We start from the raw sequence: 21,793 nt of genomic DNA, 5'->3' as shown, positions 1-21,793 counted from the left end.
TGGTCGTCTGTTTCATACCATTTCTGGATAACTTGACATCCTGTGACTCTGCATTAAATACACAGAAATCATTTGAACCAAGTGTTGATCTGTTTTGAAGTTGGTTACAGTACATTACCTACAATAAAGCTATCTTGAAGCAGGTTATACTATACTACATTAACCTACAGCAAGCGTTTCTTGAAGCAGGCTGTGCTGTGTTACGTTATCCTACACATACTTCTTGAAGCATGATGTGCTATATTACTAGATATTAGTAATCTGAAAAAAATATATATGTGGCAGGTTTCAAACTGTAGATAGTGTTTGAGTGACAGATGTACACAATTTTTTTTATGTCGTTAACAACTCATCGTTGGCAGTCTGAATGAATCTCTAGATTATTTGAATAAGACTAAGAAAATTCAACTTACATCAAACGACTCTTATTGATGTTAAACTACAAAATATTGACATTAAATACAGATGAACACGAAAAGATACATAAACAGAATAAACGAGTTACTGTGAGTACTTATATTCACATTCTTTTGAAATTTCTTTGTTTTGTTTTCTTCTATAATCTGAAACAATTGGCTAACTACGTTCTGTTCTTCACGGGTACCATAACCAGGAGAAATTACAAAAAGCAACAAAACCTTTCTTTCTAAAATTACATCGGGACCTGAAGTTTTATAAGTGACTATAAATACATATAAAAGCCAAAAAATATATAGGTCATTTCACAGTACTGTCTAGAAAAGACTTTGCACCCATTTCTTTTAAGATTGCATGGGCAAGGTAAACAAGCTAAGGATCTGCTATAACAGTGTTATGAGTCATCCACGCTGTTTGGTCTGCATGTTGGCAAAGCACGTGCAGAATCGTAAAAATCATTATCAGATGCAGACTTTCTTCTGGTATTCTGGCACAATACCATTCAACTGATGTGTTGAAAACACGCATTCAGTTTAAATACTGTGTAGCCTACAGAGCTTTAAGATGCTGCTTAGAATGTTAAAACGTCTGAGTTTTGTCTTTAGCTGTCAAATCCTGTTCTAACGAAAGTAAATACCAAACATCAACCAAGAGAAGAGGAGAGAAATGTAAGTAGCTAGAGAATGTTAAAGAATCTATAATTATGCTTATACTGCCGTTATTCATGTATTCAGATATATCTATCTATATGAAACTTATTATTTGTGATTTCACAAACTTTTACATACAATACTTCAAATACCGAAGAAAAAAACATTTTACCTAAAGTCACATTTTTATTTAAATTTAGCGTTTTCAATAAATTTATTTTGTTTGGATACAACAGTAAATATTTACATAAATTACATGAATGAGTAAAATACAAGAAAAGGCCTAGAAAAGTTTCAAGCGTTATCGTCATTAAGCTTCTAATTATATCAAGTCAAAAGTCAGAACTGTGCAAGAAACACTGGCTTCTTCTGCTTAATTATTTCTTAATTGCTCTGATGTTTTTAAATAATGATTAAGCTAGTGTCTTGATTAATGAGAGTTAACTTTCGAATGAACACTACAATATAAAGTATTTATTTCAGCTAACTATAAGTTAACCTGATTAATGACAAATTCAAAGTTTTGTAAAAAAAAACTTACTTTGTTCATCTCAGAACCTGACACCAAGTGTGACTATTGAGAAGAAAGTTCAGAAAAATAATTTTTATTTTAATTATTCTAATGTTACATTCTGATTTATTAAATTTAATCTATTTCATAAGTAGTTAATTGGTCATTGCATTTCACAACTTATCAAAGACGAGCAAGAAGGATAATATATAACTATATATGTTTAGAAATAACCAAACATGAAGTCATTTTGCTAAACTATCCACAAAACTTAATTAAAATAATCTGAATAGACTTAAAAGTGTTCATGTATGTTCAACACATCAAAATACTAACAAAGATAAAGAAAAGCTTGATATCATAAACGGTGTGTGTTTTCTTAGAGCAAATCCACATCGGGCTTACTGCTGAGCCCACGAAGGGGAATCGAACCGCTGATTTTAGCGCTGTAAATCCGGAGACTTACCGCTGTACTAGCGGGAAGCTCGTTGCATAATAGTAACATCAAACTGTGACTTTTTAAATACCTTCATCCAAAGTTTTACATATTTTGTTAAATTTTGTTTCCATAAAGAAATCACTTGTTGGTAAAATAAATAAACGCAGACAGCAGCTCGAAAAAGTTTCTATAATTTAATCCAAACATTTAAAAAGAGGAGTAGATTTGGCATGGTTTGTTTTGAATTTCGCGCAAAGCTACACGAGAGCTATTGCGCTAGCCATCCCTAATTTAGCAGTGTAAGACTAGAGGAAAGGCAGCTAGTCATCACCACCCACCGCCAACTCTTGAGCTAAGAATAGATTTATCTATATGATCTAGTCTTGATATATCAATAAACAACTATTTTATTTATTATTTCTCTTTTATATGATCTACTCTTTTTACTAACCAGTATATGAAGTACTGTTTATTTGATGAATACGAAGCGAAAATGTTCAATCCATGCATTGCGTTTCATTCTTACATAATCAGCTTTTTATTGCTTTGACGAAATATAAAGCATGGCATTGCAAAATAGTTATCTGTAATTTTGAGGAAAATAAGTAAAACTAAAAGTTATATTTAAATTTTCCCATAAAAGCCTTAAGTTCAGTCTCAGTCTTCCCCTCACACCCACCCCCAACAAAATTTCTTATAATTATGTTATCGAAAGGAACCAGTGTTAGACTCTAGCATGTAAGCGAAAGTTACAAGTGCAGATGAACCATTAGCATGGCATTTTTTTTAAAAAACGTGTAAGTTATAGATAACTTTTAAAAGTAATAACAGGTTAATGATAAAAGAAACAAAAACGAAGTATCTGAAACCAAATGTTAACGAAAAATTCAATATTCAACTGCATATATGTGTGTTGAATAAATCTGGTTCAAAATAAATAAGTCATAAAACAATTTAGTATAATAATATAAAATAAAACTAATCCGAACCTAATTAATCAAAAAGCTGAAGAAAACGTTTTATAGGAACATAGTTTTATGTTTTAAGATGTCAAGTTTTTACGTATATGTGGACAGGACTCTTTACAGTAATTGTCTGTGATTTGTTGGAGATAAACTTTAATAATAAATAGTCAGCACATAATTTACTTGTTTTAAGATAATATATTCAAAACAAATCAAAGATTTACAAATGCTCGTTACACAGTTAATCACCACAGTTGTATCCAAAGCTGTATATAATCATCTCTTTTTATCAAGGAACCACACAGGCTGGTTCAATTATTTTAGAACCCAACTGACAAGATGAATTACTCGTCTCTGTTCTCTTATTTAAGTACTATCTGCGATTATTACACTTTAAAATTCGTCTCGATACACACTTTGCACCTAAACTTACAAACACAGTCTAGATCTCTTTAAGTATATATCTCACTAAATTTGTCATATTTTTACTTTTACTAACTTACTTACACTAACTTGGTTGCTTATATAGAGTGTGTGTGTAAGAAAACCTGCAATAAGTTATTGCCTCTAAAAATACTAAACTGATGGCTCAAGCTATATAACTATCTAAATCATGATTCTCACATTCAACTTAAATGGAACAGTCGTATATATATATATATATATGTATGTATCCAACAATAAGCCTCTCCTCAAGAAAAATATTTACACTACATACAAGAGTGTTTCACTATAATTATATACAAAGTCTCTTTTTACAATCTACACCTTATTTACAATCTCCGTAACGACTTTCCATCACACAAAAAATATGGTAATCTTCACCTTGACTGGATTCTTGCTTATTGTCTTGATCGTCTTGTAAGTCTTTCATCTGCTTGACAGTCAGTTCTTCACCTATATTGACATCCTATACATCCCATTTCCATCCAGTAGTCGTAGCTCTAATAGGTCCTAATCTTCTATTACAAAGTCCCCTCTTATGGTCCTGTCTCTATGACAGATACACCTTTCGTGTCCATCTGTACTTCAACAGATACACTTGCTATGTCTTTTTCCCTCTCGAAGTATCTCTTTAAGATATTTGTGTGGTAGATCTTGGTACCCTGAATACCTTCACCTTTTAGTCCATTCTATTTATCACTTCCTGCACTTCAAAAAGCCTTTTCCACTGCAGGTGAGTTTGTTGTTGTCTTTAGGTAACAGATCTAAGATCGGACCTCCTGTTCAACCTTGAAATTGTAATCCTTGGTCTTCTTCTCATAGAAGTGCTTATGAGTGCCTTAACATAAATACAAGCTCTCTCGTGAGTTAACAGGTCTCCTTTAGTCAATTTAGTCTTCACATGCTGTCTGCAGCTCTTTCAATTATATTAATTGAACTATAGCTTCTGCTACCCTGTCCACCTCTATCTTTGTATAAAGTGTTCCACAGTCAACTATTGTAAGCATATACCTGTTCCCCATGTCAGCTACCAGCGATAATGGTCTGACCATGTCCACAGATACTCTGCTAAATAGGTATTTTATGAGATGTATCTCACCTAATGACTTTTCTGGTTACCTTCTCTCTAGGTATTGTTCTTTATGAGATGCCACATGATTTGCAGAATATTATCACATCACCTGTGATCCCATCTAACAGAAGTCACTGGTGATTATGTGTGCCAGCTTCTTTGCTCCTAGGTGCCCTCTGACAATGGACTCATGAGCCAACTTCATCTCTTGAGTCTGAAATTCTGTTGCTACTATAATCTGTTTAACGTCCCCAGTAGTATTGCCTTCATAAATCTGATACAGCACTCGCTTCCAGTCGTCTAGTATGTGAAATCCATTCCCCTTGATCTTGTGCTCGACTTTCTGCAGTGAATGTTCTTTCTTCTGTAGTACCTTCAGTCCCCACAAAACTACATTCAGAATGTCACCTTTCGAGACTTGCAGGAGCTTGATGTCTTCCTTGCTCTTCTCTTGAACTCTAGTAGTGACTTCAGATGTTTTATTGATCTTTCCTTCATCTCTTTCCTCAAACTTCAACTGCATAGTATATTTCCAATCACATTATCATAGATGGGCATCCTTCAGACATGTAACCTCAAAGTCTCTCATGCACTATAGAGTGTCCACCTTTACACTTGGTATGGTTAATTTTCTCACTGACCTATCAATCAGTGTACTCAAATCTATCTGGCCCATCATCTGACAATTAAATACTGGACTGGTTCTAACTGCTTCACTGTTGCACCCAGTGACTCGTAAGACCTTCCCTTTCTTGTCCCCAGCATACCCTTCGACTACTTACATGTCATGATCTGTTGGCACCTCTCGATGTTTTTCACATGCTCCAATTTCTACTCACACTGTTCGTCAATTTGCTAACTTGAGCTGACCATTGATCACACACTGTTTAATCAAGTTAATAGCACATTCTTCTTGTTGTGACTCTAATAAGTTGTCTCCATTTTGTTTTTTGCTCCTTCTGGCAGTATCATCCATGGCAACAGTCACTCTTTTCCTGTTTCTTACCAGTACTATCTATGTACGTAGCTCCATCTGCTTTATGTTTAAATTTATGTGGCTGCCTGTTGGTGACAAACTTACATGCATTTCCAATGTATCCTATTTTATAACAAGCATCGCATCTCTTTTGCCTATTAATCTCTTGTAACTTTTGATGGCATTCTGACTCTGGTCAGCCACATCTGATTTCGACTTTAATTTGTAATTCTTAAACTTGTCAGTTATATTTGTTCCATAAGCTTCGTATACTGTTCTATCACCTTGATAATCCTGTCCACGTTTTTTGGTACTCTCTCTTTCAGGAATAGTATCATGTGAGTAGAGCGCGTGATCATGAACTGTTCACGCAATAAATCTGCCAGTCATTTAAAACTATCTACACAGTTGGCCATGTCAGTCCACCTTAGATGGACAACAAACTGAAATTTAATTTCTCTTTTGTCAGGTTTCACGTCTCTGAACTTTTGGCGAAAATATTCTTTGATAAGTTCATGGCGTTTTAGCAAGACCACTTTTAATATGTTATGATCTACAGAATCTTCTGACATCATGCCCACGTACACTTGTAGACCTTTTTCTGTGAGAAAATGTCTGAAACATACCGCCCAGTCATCTTTGTACCAGTTTTGACTTAAACAGATCTCTCATACCTCTATAGGAAAGCAACCACATCATATTTCTCTTCATTAAAGTTTGGCAGTTTGGTTCAGCTACCCTTGATTTATTTTCATTTCTTTGTCCTTTACTCTTCTCTTTGGCTCGGCATGGCCAGGTGCTTAAGGCACTCGACTCGTAATCTCAGAGTCGCGAGTTCGAGTCCCCGTCACACCAAAAGTGCTCACCCTTTCAGCCGTGGGAATGTTATAATATGACGGTCAATCCCGCAATTCTTTGGTAAAAAAGTAGCTCAATAGTTGGCGGTGGGTAGTGATGACTAGCAGGCTTCCCTCTAGTCTTACACTGCTGAAGTAGGGATGGCTAGCTGAGATAGCCCTTGTGTATTTTTGCGCGAAATTCAAAAAACAAACTTTTCTCTTTGGTGATCTAAATGTGTGCTCTTATTCCCTATATTTTCTTTTCTTCTTTCAGTCTCTTCTTTTTCTTCGCTAGTTCTTATTTTTGTTTTAAAAAATCTCGTAATCACTTTATTTCCGTCCAGAACGCTAGCCTTCCTCTATTCACTTATCAAAGTCTTGTTTGTTTGTTTTGAAGTTCGCGCAAAGCTACTCGAGGGCTATCTGCGCTAGCCGTCCCTAATTTAGCAGTGTGAGACTAGAGGGAAGGCAGCTAGTCATCACCACCCACCGCCCGCCAACGAATATTGGGATTGGGGCTCCCACGACACACTTGGCCATGCCGGGCCCTTATCAAAGTCAGTCGACATGGTTGTATAGAGTGATGTTATTCTCTACAATAGTTTCGCCACCAATACTGCTGTGCATAAATAAACTTAATTACGTCGTCGTTCATGTCTTCTACTACCACCCTTTACAACTGTATAATCCTGTCTAGCTCGTAAATGTCAGGTTTTTAACGTATGTATGAATGAGCGGGATTTTTTTACAGCACGTGACTGTAACTTGTTGGCAATAAATTTCAACAATTAATGAAAAGTACAAAAGGTATTGGTTTTAAAATAATATCTTCAAAACAAGTAAAATATATGTACAAGATAATTCGTTACACTATTGATTATCATAGTTGTACTCACAGCTTTAAATGATTGTCCCTATTCCATCAAAAGTCCACACACGCGGTTCAGTTACCTAAGAACAAGTTTTTACAAGACAAGACAACTTATTTTCCTATCCTCTGTTATCACAATATAAGGATGTTAAATTCACTTTAAAATCTTCATTATAACTGTTGATTACCACAGTTTTATCCAGAGCTTTAAATAGTTGTCTCTTTTCCGTCAAAATTCACATAGATGTGTTCAGTTACTTTATAACAACTTCCAACAAAACAAATTATTATTCTTTATCTCTGTTATTACTATACAGTCTGTGATAGTTTCGATTTAGAAATCGCCACCAATTATTTTTTATGACAAATTCACAATCACGCAATATAACTTTACTTATCTCACTTTTACTAATTTCCTTACTTGCACTAACTTGGTTGCCTATAAATATATCATCCGATTAAGCCTAGACCTTTCTAAAAATTATGAGACATTATGATGCAGCAATACTCACTTCAAGATACGAGAAAAATTCACAAGGTTTGAGTGATATGACGTTCTTTCACAACAGTTCAACTACACAACGAATGATCTGTGAACATATAAATAGATAAGTAAGCAAACCTTCGATAAAGTATCACTTACAAAAGTACTAAATCTAACACTCAGACATTATAATTGCCTAAATCATATCTCTTATATTACATTTAAATGAAACAGTCGTGTACATTTAAAACCTCATAATGAAATCTTAAGAAAATATTCAGGAACTGTGTTTCTCGGGAATATTTTATTCTATACAATTGAAAAGTATTTTCTCACAAACCTAATAAAGCTAAGTTTAGCTTTGTCATGACAGCAGCTATTGTCAGTGAGTTAACTTCATCTAATAACAAACAATTTAATTATATCCAACTGAACTGTTCTAAGCTACTATTAGAAAACTAGTCGATTGCCCATAATTTCAGACTACCACCAGAAGTAAAACAACCTCTATACAGATTACAGTCTAAGCCAGTGCTGCATGCTTTCTGGGTCATGAATAAATCACTCTATGAGTTTGTTCTATAGTTTTATTATATGGTACTCTTAACTTTTTCCGTCGTACTCCACGGAACAAAACTCGCATACAATGAGGCATTGTAATTTCAACTGCAATGTTTATTTGTGTTTCCCATTGTTCTTTAATTTATTTTGGTCATTAATGGATGGATCTCGGGTGGAAGCTCACTTTTTTGTTGCACACATAAAGTTGCTAGTGCATCTTCCACAAAATGTGCATTTCAAGAAATCCTGTTCCAGAACCTAAATCAGCAATGACAACCTCTATATTGTGGCTCCCACGGTTTAGATGTAGTCAGAGATGTGCTTCTCCAGTCATATGTAGCCTGCCTCTGGTTGGTCTGGCAAATTCAGTGTTAACTATTTACTTAGAGTACTTGATATACGTCTTTACAAACCAGTGTCCCGAGGGCCTTTGTATTTTATCAGCATGTACCAAGCTCCATTCAACCATGATAAAGTCAGTTAATGATCATCTCTCGGAGTCAGCAACCAAGACTCAGGTTTATTTTGTTTTCTGGAATGGAAGGAAGTAAGAGCACATACAGCTACGTCTGCATCAGCATAAAGTCGGGTTAATTTCATTACTTCGATTATTTGGTTGTACTTCTAAATATCCTAGAAAGCATCGCACTAGCTAATGCACAAGTATTACCAAAAGAAATAGTACCCCTGCCCATTCACTTGGCACTGTATAGTAAAATATGTTGATGGCTGTGAAGCCTGACCTCAAAATTGGACATCTACTTGTGCAGTCCTTAGTAATTCCATAGACTTATTTCTTACGTAGTAAGTAAGGAGTATAACACGCATGATATTCCTGCATATCACATTCTTTACTTACTTTGCATGAACAATTGTTAAAGGTGTTTTTCAAATGCTGATTGCCCTGAAGTAAATTTTTCTGGATCTAATACGAGTATTATAATGTTTTTATGACAACGATATAATGAATTAATATAGAATGCACTTTTCTACAGTAAATAATTTAAATATTTAATTATGTATGATTAACCTGTTCAGTGCCGTAGACGAATAACTCGTCCAAGCCGATCGGTAACACAGCGCCACTGACGGGTTAATTCATTATTAATAATACCTAACTTCAACGCTAGATGTCAGAACCATACATGCATTTGACCTACATACAAATTGTTTCACTTTCGATCCAAAACGGCGTCACCAAAAAAGTTACAAAATGAAAAAGCATTAGAGTTGTATTGTAGCAGCTGAAATACTAGGCAGTCAACAGGTTAATTTAAAAATAGAACTTATTACATTTGTATGCTCACTACAATAACTGTTTTATACTGATTAGCTTTATATGCTAACTATTATAACAATTTTTAACTGTATATCAAATAAAAATATCAGTCGAGAAAGTAAAAAAATAAATGTATTTTTGAGACAAACAGAATCCTCATAAATAACGTTTTCAATAAAAAGAAATTATAGGTCCCTATAGTGGTCCACGAATTTTCAGTTTTGTCGATAGATTAAGATAAAGGAAGAATCCCGAAATAAAATGAATGTGACGGGCATAAGGTAATAGATTTGTTTGATATCAAGAATATTGTGGTAATCACCTCCATTATGGACTGACTAAACAAATCTGGTTATTGAGGGGAAGAGATTAGCTTGTATTTACTTACAGTAGTTTCACATTACACAGATGAATATTTACTTATATCTCTTAATTTATTTAAAACATTATTCTGTCTCTTCATACCACATACTCCTTTCACTGTCCTAGAACAATTATTCACTATTATAAAATGTATAAATCCACACAGAAAAGTTTGAAAACTGTAGGTAAATGTTTAATTAAAGGAGCAATATTTTCTAGTAATCAGTGATGTCGAGAAAACCCACTTGTAGAGAAGAATATATATGTAAAAATGGCTCGTTTGGGTTGAGAAAATGTTTTACGTTTCGATCTTCTTCGGTCATTGTCAAGTTCACAAAGTTCTTTGTGAAGAAGATCGAAACGTTGTTCGCTCCTCTACGTAAAAAAAAAAAAATCTAACCAAAATGAGCCGTTTTTACATATATAATATTTTCTACTGTTTAGTTTTCACAAAATAAAAATAAAGACTCAGTGCAGTTTAAATAACATTCACAAACGAAGTGGAACCACATTTATACCATAAAGTCGCCGCTGTGCTGTCTGTAAATGTTCAGCCAGTCATGGCCTCGTCTTATGAACATTCGACTCCTAATATCTGTGTTCCTAAGCATGCTTGCCATTTTCGTCGTAAGGGCATTATAAGGTACGGTTAATCGCACAGTTTGTTGATAAGGAGTAGCTCAAGAGTTGGAGGTGGGTGGTGTGACTAGCTGCCTTCCCTCTAATTTTTCACTTCAAAATTAGGCCAGCACATGTAGCCCTCGTGTAGTTTTGTGCAAAATTCAAAACAAATAATAAAAATTAATTTAAATTAATATGAATTTAAAATTATATATTAACATAATAGAATCATTGTAAAAGTCCCTCGTTAACGAATCAGCATAATTTGTAAAACAATTTATAAAATTATATGTAATTAGAAAATAAAAAAATTAAAATTGGTCTCAAACGTAATACTAAATAATATATAAAGAAACTGTATTATATGCTGTTCGATACAGCAGTTTCGAGCCCATTAAATTATAGTACTTTATCTAATTTTCGATGTTTAAAAATTTTTCATTTCAAACTAGTCTTTAATATTCAAGATACTATCACAACTGGAATTTTATATGCCCATTTCCCTCTTCAAATAGTACAAATACGTTTTTAAAACTTTAGAAATTCGTTTTCATAGAGTAGATTCTCCTGTATCTAATATTATACTCTTTTCGGGAAATCGATTAACTTCACCACATTTATGAATATAAAATGTACTTTTTTACAAGGAATAATTTTAAACGTAAATATATATGATGAATGCAGCATTTATTTTTACTACACTGTGTCTACGAGGGCTGTTCAAAAATATGCGGACTGACGTCATAAAATCAAAATGTACTTTATTTAGAAGTTACAGGTCTGGGACCCCTTCAAAGTACTCTCCTCCCCAACGCAAACACTTATCCCAACGGTGTTTACACTTGTTGAAACAGTCCTGGTACGCTTCTTTTATAATGTCCTCCAGCTCCTTCGTCGCATTTGCCTTAATCTCAGGAATCGTCTCAAATCTTCTTTCTTTCAAGGGTCTTTTGAGTTTGGGGAACAAGAAAAAATTGCAAGGAGCAAGGTCAGGTGAGTAGGGGGGGGGGAAGAACAGTGATCGAGTGTTTGGCCAAAAACTCACGAGTTCTGAGGCACAAATTTCGCAGCAACGCGGTGCATCTTCAATTTTTCGGTCAAAATCTCGTAGCAAGATCCAACTGATATCCCACACTCTTCAGCAAGCTCCCTGACAGTCAGACGTCGATTTGCCCGCACCGGGGTGTTGATTTTGTCGACGTGTGGGTCGTCAGTTGACGTGGAAGGACGTCCAGGACGCTCATCATCTTCAATGGACTGTCGACCATCCTTAAAACGTTCATGCCACTTGAAACATGCCGTACGCTTCATAGCAACATCACCGTAAGCCGTGTTAAGCATAGCAAAAGTTTCAGTCGCAGATTTTCCAAGTTTAACACAAAATTTCACAGCAAGTAGTTGCTCCTTCAGATCATTCATTCTGAAATCCGCCAAACGAAAAAATCGCACTTCACTTAAAACCGCGTAGCTAATACACAAATAAAGATATCTGCAATCGGGAAATGGCGTCGTAATCAGCTGATCTGTGCGAACCTAGCGACACCAAGCGGATTCCCCTGGAACCAACTGGAGCCGCGCAATTCAAACAGTCCGCGTATTTTTGAACAGACCTCGTATATGCTCACTGTAATAACACTTTTCACCTCATTAGCTTTATATATTAAGAATAATAACAATTTTAGTAGATTACATTCAAATTATACTAAATTTTTAATACATTTACAGCTCATCAAATACATTAAAAAGTGTATTCTTAACTTCTTGTTTTATCAGCTTTGTTTTCTCGTAATCTGAGGGTCGCGGGTTCGCATCCCCGTCGCGCCAAACATACTCGCCCTTTCAGCCGTGGGGGCGTTATAATGTTACGTTCAATCCCACTATTCGTTTGTAAATGAGTACCCCATGAGTTGGCGGGGGGTGGTGATGACAATCTACCTTCCCTCTAGTCTTACACTACTAAATTAGGGACGGCTAGCACAGATAGCCCTAGAGTAGCTTTGTGCAAAATTCAAAAACAAACAAACAAACTTTGTTTTCTACATTTTCCTCACGACGATGAAATTGAATTTCTTACAAATTACTCTAGGCAGAAAAATGTAAAAACATCTTTATAATTTTGTCCATTCGGTTTGCAATAGATAGCAAAAAACTAAGATTCAAATCTTAAAAAAAAAGAAACAGTAACGTAATAGGATATCTTAATTAAGCATCGGTATATTCTTTATGAAATTAAATTTTAAGCTCTAGTTAGAAAAATAGTCACGTGTGATCGCAAAGAAACTTCAGGTTCCAACAAATATTATCTTACACGAAAATAGAACAACCAAAATGATAGAAGATTAGATTATATAAAGTATCCAACAAATAATTTGACTTAGATGGTACCGCTAGAAACGTGTATGTCATGTAATTGCCTAAAACTATTTCAGAGGTTCACCACATTTTAAAATTCAAATCGTCACTTCTGTTATAAGATGACTGTGTTTCTTGATTGTAGCTCTGCATCGTAGATTCCACTGAATAAGGTTCCTTCTTTCGAATGTTATATTTAATGCGCATCACACCTCCCTGCCGGTATTCCTAATTCATCTAGTGTACAAAAACAACAGTTTCTCAGAGGCTGTTTCAACAGACCACAGAACTCTACACATCACCGACATGTATGTTTATGGAATAACATTAAAAACCATTTTGTTCTTCAGCTGCTTGAGGTATGTATGTCTTAACTGAAAAAGTGATAGATATTACAGTCTTCGCTAAAATATTTATATATTTTGTAATAAATAACATTATTATTATTAGGATGGAATATAAATACAGTTAACTCTGTCCAACCGAAAAATACATGTTTAATATATGTAACTTCTATAATGAGACAGGTTCTATGGACGTAGCGAACAATTTATTAGAACAGCTTACAATTTTATGAGACATCTGTAGAAAGATGTGTAATTCAGCATTTCAACTATCACAAAAACCCGTATCAAAGCATATATATAATAACAAAATGTAACACTTAAAATATTATAAATAGCGTCTGTAACCTTATATCAGCTCATATAAAACATTCAGTACTTGGTTGGTTCTCCTCCTACTATAATAACTTCCATACGGCGAGCGACGTGGCATGCTATCGATGAGGTTATTCATGTTATCCATTGTGGTTTCAACTCAACTTGTTACTGAAAGGTGATGCAACTCAACTACAGTAGCTAGTTTAGCGTTGTGAATAATAATTTTCTAACCCAGTTCTGCACAACAGTTCTCGATGTAATTATAATCTGGAGACCTTGCTGGCCATGACAACCTTGTAACGTCCTCCTGGACAACGTTACTGCCAAACCTTGCCATAAAATATGGTAGAAATATCGTCTGTGGGAAAGACAGTTTTCCTTTATCAGTTCTCCAGCGAAACGAAAAACATCAGCTTTAACAAGATAGAAACAAGACTCATGACACGAGTGTCCTTACTGTAAGTTGCATGCTGTCTTACCCAAGCTACATGGTGACAGCAGTGAATTTTGTTGCAAAACGCCTTCCGACCTTGACGTGTTAACCTGATTCAAACATATTCATGTCAGGTAGTAGTTTTTCGGCATCTACCATTAGACTATGCTGGAAAAACGTTTACGAAACATTTATTTGCTTCGAGAAAGATTATACCAAAAGTACGCCATTTTTGAAGAACGTATGCTCAAAACAACTTATACAGACCAGAATGACAACTTGTCATGTTTGTCCGATTATATTCAACCATATTTATTACAATACAAAACAGTGTACAAAAATTTTGGCAAAGACTGTATTTTATAACAAAACGTTTCTCTTGTATTGGTTATAATATTACAAATATAGATTAACGAAATTCTGCCTTTTCTGTCAAAGTCCTTTTCATGACTTCGTATTTACTCATCACTCATCTCTTCACAACTTAGTAAGTTGTTATTTATAACTTGTTTTTTACTTCATGTACAAAATATTAGCTGTTTCCTGACTAACTAATTTGACACACAGCAACGACAGAAAGGTAAAGTGAGAGGTATAAACAATATCACCTGTAAAAGGTTCATCATTTTTTTCATACTTATGTGAAGATGCGGTAGAAGAGTTTACTAGACAAATCTGAGCAGCAGACGCTAACTGACACTCTGAAACACAAGACTGGTTTGTTAATTATCCCGAAAAAGAAGAAACAAAGACACTGACCCCAATTCACTTTCAACAGTGTGCCTATACTGCTGTCTGCGATCTTATTAAAGAGCTCAATGTGTGAGAGAAACGGTTACTAAATCTAAATGATGAAAAAAACAGTGATAACAAGATATCATGTACTAATAAGAAGCATGTCACATTTTGGACTCTTCATAATGCTTCATGATGATAAAAGCATCCTAACGCGTTTATTAAATGTTGTAAACACTTTACTTATATGATCAGCTCATTAATACACACTTGGGGTAACGCACCTCACATTTGGAAAGCAGAACATTAGCACAGAGGTTGAACTTATGCAATCTCAATATCACTAACTAATTCCGATAGAGCTTGTATTAAACACACGATTAAAAGATATGTTCCAATGTTCTATCAATAATCTGGGAACTAAAAATCCGTATTACTAGTGACTGGTTAGCCTCCTGCTAGTGAATACTTCTAAATTAGGGGCAAATATTTAAACCTTGAGGCGGGATCTCGGATCTGGCAGTTTACCCCTTGTGTCCCAAAAAAGGTTTCATCAATTTCTCCTTTCCACGCGATTAATAAAAATATTACGAATACGATGGGAAAATAAATATGGTGTTTATTTAGATACGTGATGTTTTAGATAACAGACGTATGAAAAATGTATCATACCATTGTTCATCACGCCCATTAGATAACAGACACATGAAAAATGTATCATACTATTGTTCATCACGGCTATTAGATAACAGACACATGAAAAATGTATCATACTATTGTTCATCACGGCCATTAGATAACAGACATATGAAAAATGTATCATACTATTGTTCATCACGGCCAGTCGAAGATGCCTCGTTGCTCCTCTTTGTTATTCTTATCAGAAAGTGATGATTTTGAATAATCATGAAAATATAATTAGATCTGCTTCTTCACACAAAGTCTGTAATCTGGACTTGTTTATTGTTTGAATTCTTTGAACCGTTAATTCAAGATTACTACATATTATACATCAGATGAGCATACACCAAGACCATTGACATAATATTACGAGCTTCATACTTTGATTAGTATTTTTTAATCCTCCTTTCTATTTAAAGTAAAGTATTTCAGTTGGTATGTATCACGAAACTAAAAGTTATATTACCATTATGAGCAAATGCAATATCTGTATACAGGTTTTTTTTATTTTTTTCAGCCCAAAGCTACACAATAGGCTATATTTGTTTTGTCCATTGCTAAGAATGGAACTGTAACATTACTGCTGACCCACGGTGAGGAAAACTATCTACATACTTATGTAAGAATGTATATTCTAATGCTCTAAACATATTTCTTTCTTAACCCCTAAAATGTGAAATCTTGTCAACTTCTGTTATGTGAAATTGCGTGTTAACGTAAATTTATTTGTTAAATGAATAAATGATTTGGATAGTAATTTATTTAGCGAATTTTCAGAGTTACGTATTTGGGTAAGAGAAAAGTGAAGTACTTCAAATACACATGAAAACAATAATCTCTGTCATAGTAGTAGCTTTATTTAAAAAATAGTAAATACCATAACGTGTATTTTAAAAACTTAAAGTCGGTATATTTTATCATGATGTATATTTTCTGAAAATATATTTTAGTAGAAGATAAAAGTATATCTACTGTTTTGATCTATGGATTTCATCTGCTTATTTGCTTCGCTTTTAAAATCATGAAAATTAAATATCTGTTCAAACCGTGGTGACAATTAGAGAAATCATACCACAATTCCTCTAATTACGTCATTAGACCAGATTGGTGTGGAAAGTAAGTTTTAATAGCTTGTTTCATGCTAATCATTACTTAATTAGGCTACATTTTGGAGAGATAATCCGTTTCGTGTACACATTTCTCTTAACGATAATTTTAACGGATTGTTCGTGGTTAGAAGATCACCTTTCAAATGACTTCAGCTGCTTGCATCAGTGCATCTCTTCTTAATACCGTGCAATAGATCAAAATTCGCATACACTTTTGACTTTAAATTACGGAAAATTAATCTAACTATATTTAAGCGCCTGTTACCTGCAAAACAGTAACAGTTTGCTTTTGCTTGTTTTTTAATTTCGCGCAAAGCTACACGAGAGCTATCTGCACTAGCCGTCCCTAATTTAACAGTTTAAACTATAGGGAAGGCAGCTAGTCATCATCACCCACCGCCAACACTTGGGCTACTCTTTACCCAACGAATATGGGATTGACCGTCACATTATAACTCCCCCACGGCTAAAAGGGCGAGCATGTTTGGTGTAAAGAGGATTCGAATTTCCGACCCACAGACCGCGAGATGACCGCCCTAACTACCTGGCCAAACCAACAGTAACAGTAAACTAGTAGGTAAGTGATGAACAAGCGGAAAAGATTATTGGCGCAATGCTTTATATGCACTCACAAAATAATGAAAATCATCAATTGCACATTGAATGTTTTAAAGAAAGTAAACTGTTTTATTAGCTAAGGCACTTTGAGAGTGAAGTTAATAAAATATATCTAAATGCATTACAATAAAATCCAAATTAGTTAGTTTTGTCAATTAAGTTTGTGAATTCTCGAAAATAAAAATTACTTTAGCAGCCAAGCTACGAATATGAACACTTTTCTGCATAACTTATTATTAGACCCGGCATGACCAAGCATGTTAAGGCGTGCGACTCGTAATCTGATGGTCGCAGGTTCGCATCTCCGTCGCGCCAAACAGCTGTGGGGGCGTTATAATGTGACAGTCAATCCCACTATTCGTTGGTAAAAGAGTAGCCCATGAGTTAGCGGTGGGTGGTGATGACTAGTTGCCTTCCCTTTAGTCTTACACTGCTAAATTAGGGATGGCTAGCGCAAATACCCCTCGAGTAGCTTTGTGCGAAATTCAAAACAAACAATACTTTATTATTATATTGTATGATTGAATGCTTTATATATTTCTGATCTCAAAAATGTGTACAGCAATTTTGAACTGTTTAATTACTTTAGTAATATGCTTATAATAGAAGTGAGGTTTTTGTTTTGTAAAAAGAACGCTTCTCTCATACGCAGGAACTTTAAAAACAACCAGAAAACAACATTTCATTCAAAATAATGAAATCTAAGTAATGTTTTGGTACAAAGCTATTCAATAAGCCCTCTGCACACCCTCTACCACGAGGAATCGAATCCTGGATTTTAACATTACAAATCTGTAGTCTAGCCCACTTGGGAATAAACTTCAAACAAAAATTGAAAAAGAAAAGAATAACTCTAATTATTACATCAGATTAATTATGATGTGATATTCTTTAATAAAATCAAACAGCTCTAAAACTATCGATGTCATTATAATATATCTATGCAGTATTATCGTGTTTCACAAATAATGGTTGCTTTAAAGCAAAATAACGTTACATGATAATTATTTTCGTGACGCAAACATACAACAGGATATTGCAAGTCATAGTTCAAATTCTCAATTTCATTCTGGATTTAATCGTTGAAAATAAACGCCTTTGTGATTACACATATAAATCTGGACGTACATGAAATTCCTCACTAAACAAAGAGTTAAGAGTGTTTCTAATATAACATTCCGTTTATCTGATCACTCTGGTTCATTATCTTAAACCCCATTTTAGTGTATTCATTGTGACAATATCACCAAAACTTAGCTAAACTCTGAACTATTCCGTAGACAATTAATAAAGATTTCATTTTTATAATACATAATCAATAAGAAAGAAAATACAATTAAAATATTATTTATTTTCTCTGATATTGTAATTATCAATTCATTCAATGAGAGCTTAAGATTGTATAATAAAATTTAACAAGGTCTGGCATGACTAGGTAGTTAGGGCACTCGACTCGTATTCTGAGGATCACGGGTTCAAATTCCCATTACATCAAACATGCTCGCCCTTTCAGCCATGGAGCGTTATATATATATATTACAGTCAATCCCACTATTCGTTGGTACAAGAGTAGACCAAGAGCTTCCTTCCCTCTAGGCTTACACCACTAAATTAGGAACAGCTAGCGTAGATAGCCCTCGTGTAGCTTTTCATTATTATTTTCTTTTTACCCTTAGTAGTGAAAAAGTTTGATTACTTTCCTTATTATTAACAACAATCAAATACTAATAAGATTTCACTTTGAAAGTCGATCAACATTCTTTCAAGTCTCATTTTGTCAAACATTCATCAACGAAACTTCATTTCGAAAGCTATAATCTTACAAAATATGATGCATTTTAACTCAGATGGATAAAATTCTTCGGCAAAAATCAAATAAAATCTTCTTCACAAAAACTAGTTTCAAGAAGGCTAATTTACTGTTATTGTTGTTGTTTTTAATGACACGTTGTTACAAATATTTCTCAACATGTTTAATACCGTGTAATAACAATAATCACGTAATCACCCTTTAATCTACACTTGTATATGAAATTGAGCTAGGTACAAAATAGATATTAATAGGTGTAGCGATTTTTTTAAAATAAAACTAAGGTGAACTGATGGCGCCAATACTTGATATTTAGTTTTTACTACGTGATAAAAAAATGTTAAAAGCTTAACTTTGTACCGTTTCATGTTTCTCCAAATGAACCTAGCGAAGATCCTTATTCTATAGTTTTGTGTATTGTGACTCTTAAGTTTATTTAAATACTTCAAAAAACGCCATAATCATAGCTCATACTGGAAAGCCATACGTATGATGGACATAAATGTGTTTCTTTTATTATACTACAAAACAATCACACACATTTCTCCATCTGTTTCCCTGATGTTAAACGTTGTTGTGAGGAATTGACTTAACTACTTCTGACGATTTGTTTCTTTATTTATTAAGTATCGCCCAAAGCTACTCGATGGCTATCTATGATAGTCGTCCATTATTTTGAAATAATGTTTTTTAGTTTACTAAAAGGAAATCGGATAGTCAACACAAACAACCACCAACTGTTGAACACCTCTTGTCAGACTGAACATTGGGATTGTAGCATTGCAAGCACCCATGGTACTTAAAGATATTCAAAATAAAATACAATAATGGGATTGTAGCATGCCAGCACCCATGGTACTTAAAGTACTTCAAAATAAAATACAGTAACACAAAGTAAACAAAATGGTATCTGACATTTGTAAGTAAAATTTATTAAGTTAGTAAGACAATGAGGAAATAAAAGCTAAAACACTTTACGAATAAGATATCAATATACTTCACTAATTTTCGAATAAGGTATTAACATATTTAAATAATTTAATATTATTTCGATAGTTTTAATTATACGATGTAAAATTATTATTATTACTAGAATGGACATACCATGAATTTGGGTCAAGTGTTCAATTATATATTTCAATACAAGCGTCAATTTTTTTTTTCATTTATTTTTCCCAAAGAATAAACTTGATCCACCGATTTTGCCATACAAACATATATTGTTGATATTATTAGGCTAAATTAAGCTATCATAATGTTAACTTGAAATCAATTTACCTTTCAACTTACGCTACAATTATTATTGCTTGCAAAAATATCAAATACAAATATCGGCGAATTTAACACTTATTTTTTTTTTTTTCTGTTCACGTTTGCGAACTACATTTTAATCCCTTGTTTTACGACTGGAATTCAGTTTGAAATTTTTGCTGTTTATCTTTTTTTTGTAAATATAGTGCTTATTAATAACAAAACTAGGAGTTGTTATTCTTAGCAATGACTATACAATACTGACTAGAACATTACATATACTCCAACTGAAGTTTAAAACTATATGTATTGTACTTTAACTTACAAACCTATAAAATCAAACATCATGTAAACAAAATTTGCTCTGGTGATTTTTTTTTAAAGAAAGGTAAAGAATCCAACATTTTAATATAAAATTTCAAATAGAACTCGTGTATAATATATATAATCATAGTTAAACGTTTTACAACGAATAAAACAAATAATAAGAAACAAGCTGTATGTATCTACTCTAGTACTAGATGGCACAATCATAGAGGTCATGATTCTTTCCCTGCGAAGATAGCCCTCATGTAGAAATTCAAAACAAAACAGACGCATAGCAATATGCCACCTGTTGCTAGACCTACTTAACTCATCATATTGTTGTTTTATCATATAGTGTATTAAAAGGGTATCTATGTAAATACACATAAAATAATCCAACAACGTGAAAATTATTGGAATATCTGAACTATTTATACGGCGAGTGTGTTCCAGTGTAAATGATGAACGTTTGAGCATAAATAGACATGTCCTTGGTAGGGGTTTTTAATTCATATCATTGAACATTTATGATAGCAATACCTTGTTTTATGTTGCGTCTAACATTTAATAGTTGCTCCAAACATAAAATATTAATAACACCATAAATGCGAGAGGAAGAGATCAAGATTGTTCCTAATTCTCCAAGGTCCACCTAAAGGACCTAAATACCAGCAATTAGAAACAGCGAAATCTGACGCTGAAACCCACAATCCCAAATAACTACAATTAAACGACTAGCCAGAGGCAGTGTCTTAATGAAATGTACTGACCCAAGAATATTTAACATCCTACTACAAGAAGGACCTAAGGACGCTTTTAAACTCGGAAATATTCAGATTACACTATCAGGTGCTAAACCCAGAACAAAGCAATTGTAATAAGAGATGTGAACATCAATATAAACATTGAAAACATAAACGAAGAATTTAAAACACAAAACATACAATTTAATAAAGATAAAGGAATAATATCAGTTAGAACTCAAAAACCCACCAGTCTCATCAAGATCACACTACATGAGAGCGAACATATAACTGACCTCATTAAAAATAGGGTCACCTTATGGTATCAAAAATACGCAGTGGAGGAGACAAAAACACCGGCATTTACATTAACACAATGCTTCAATTACCAAAGATATCGACATGTGTCGTCTAATTGTAAATCACAGCCACGATGTATGAGCTATGGTGGGGAGCATCTAGCATCACAATGCAAAAAAATGACAATACTACCCCGAAATTCTGTAAATGCAATGAAGCACATACAGTCAACTACAAGGGCTGTCAAAAATACAAACAAATCAAACAATAAATTTTCAATATCAGAAACAACACTCGCATC

General features: G+C 33.9%; 1 long non-coding RNA gene across 1 annotated transcript; it reads left to right on the top strand.

Moving 5' to 3' along the window:
- Window positions 1–876: 876 nt before the first annotated feature.
- LOC143225212 (uncharacterized) lies at window positions 877–16,257 on the top strand. Its single transcript, XR_013013690.1, has 3 exons — window positions 877–1,085; window positions 12,990–13,203; window positions 15,873–16,257. It is a non-coding gene; the product is annotated as an uncharacterized LOC143225212 (long non-coding RNA).
- Window positions 16,258–21,793: the final 5,536 nt, after the last annotated feature.

Source organism: Tachypleus tridentatus, chromosome 9, assembly GCF_004210375.1.
Source record: "Tachypleus tridentatus isolate NWPU-2018 chromosome 9, ASM421037v1, whole genome shotgun sequence".
NCBI classification, from domain to species: domain Eukaryota; kingdom Metazoa; phylum Arthropoda; class Merostomata; order Xiphosura; family Limulidae; genus Tachypleus; species Tachypleus tridentatus.
Note: the sequence above shows the minus strand (reverse complement) of the source record. Positions and strands in the feature narration are given on the sequence as shown.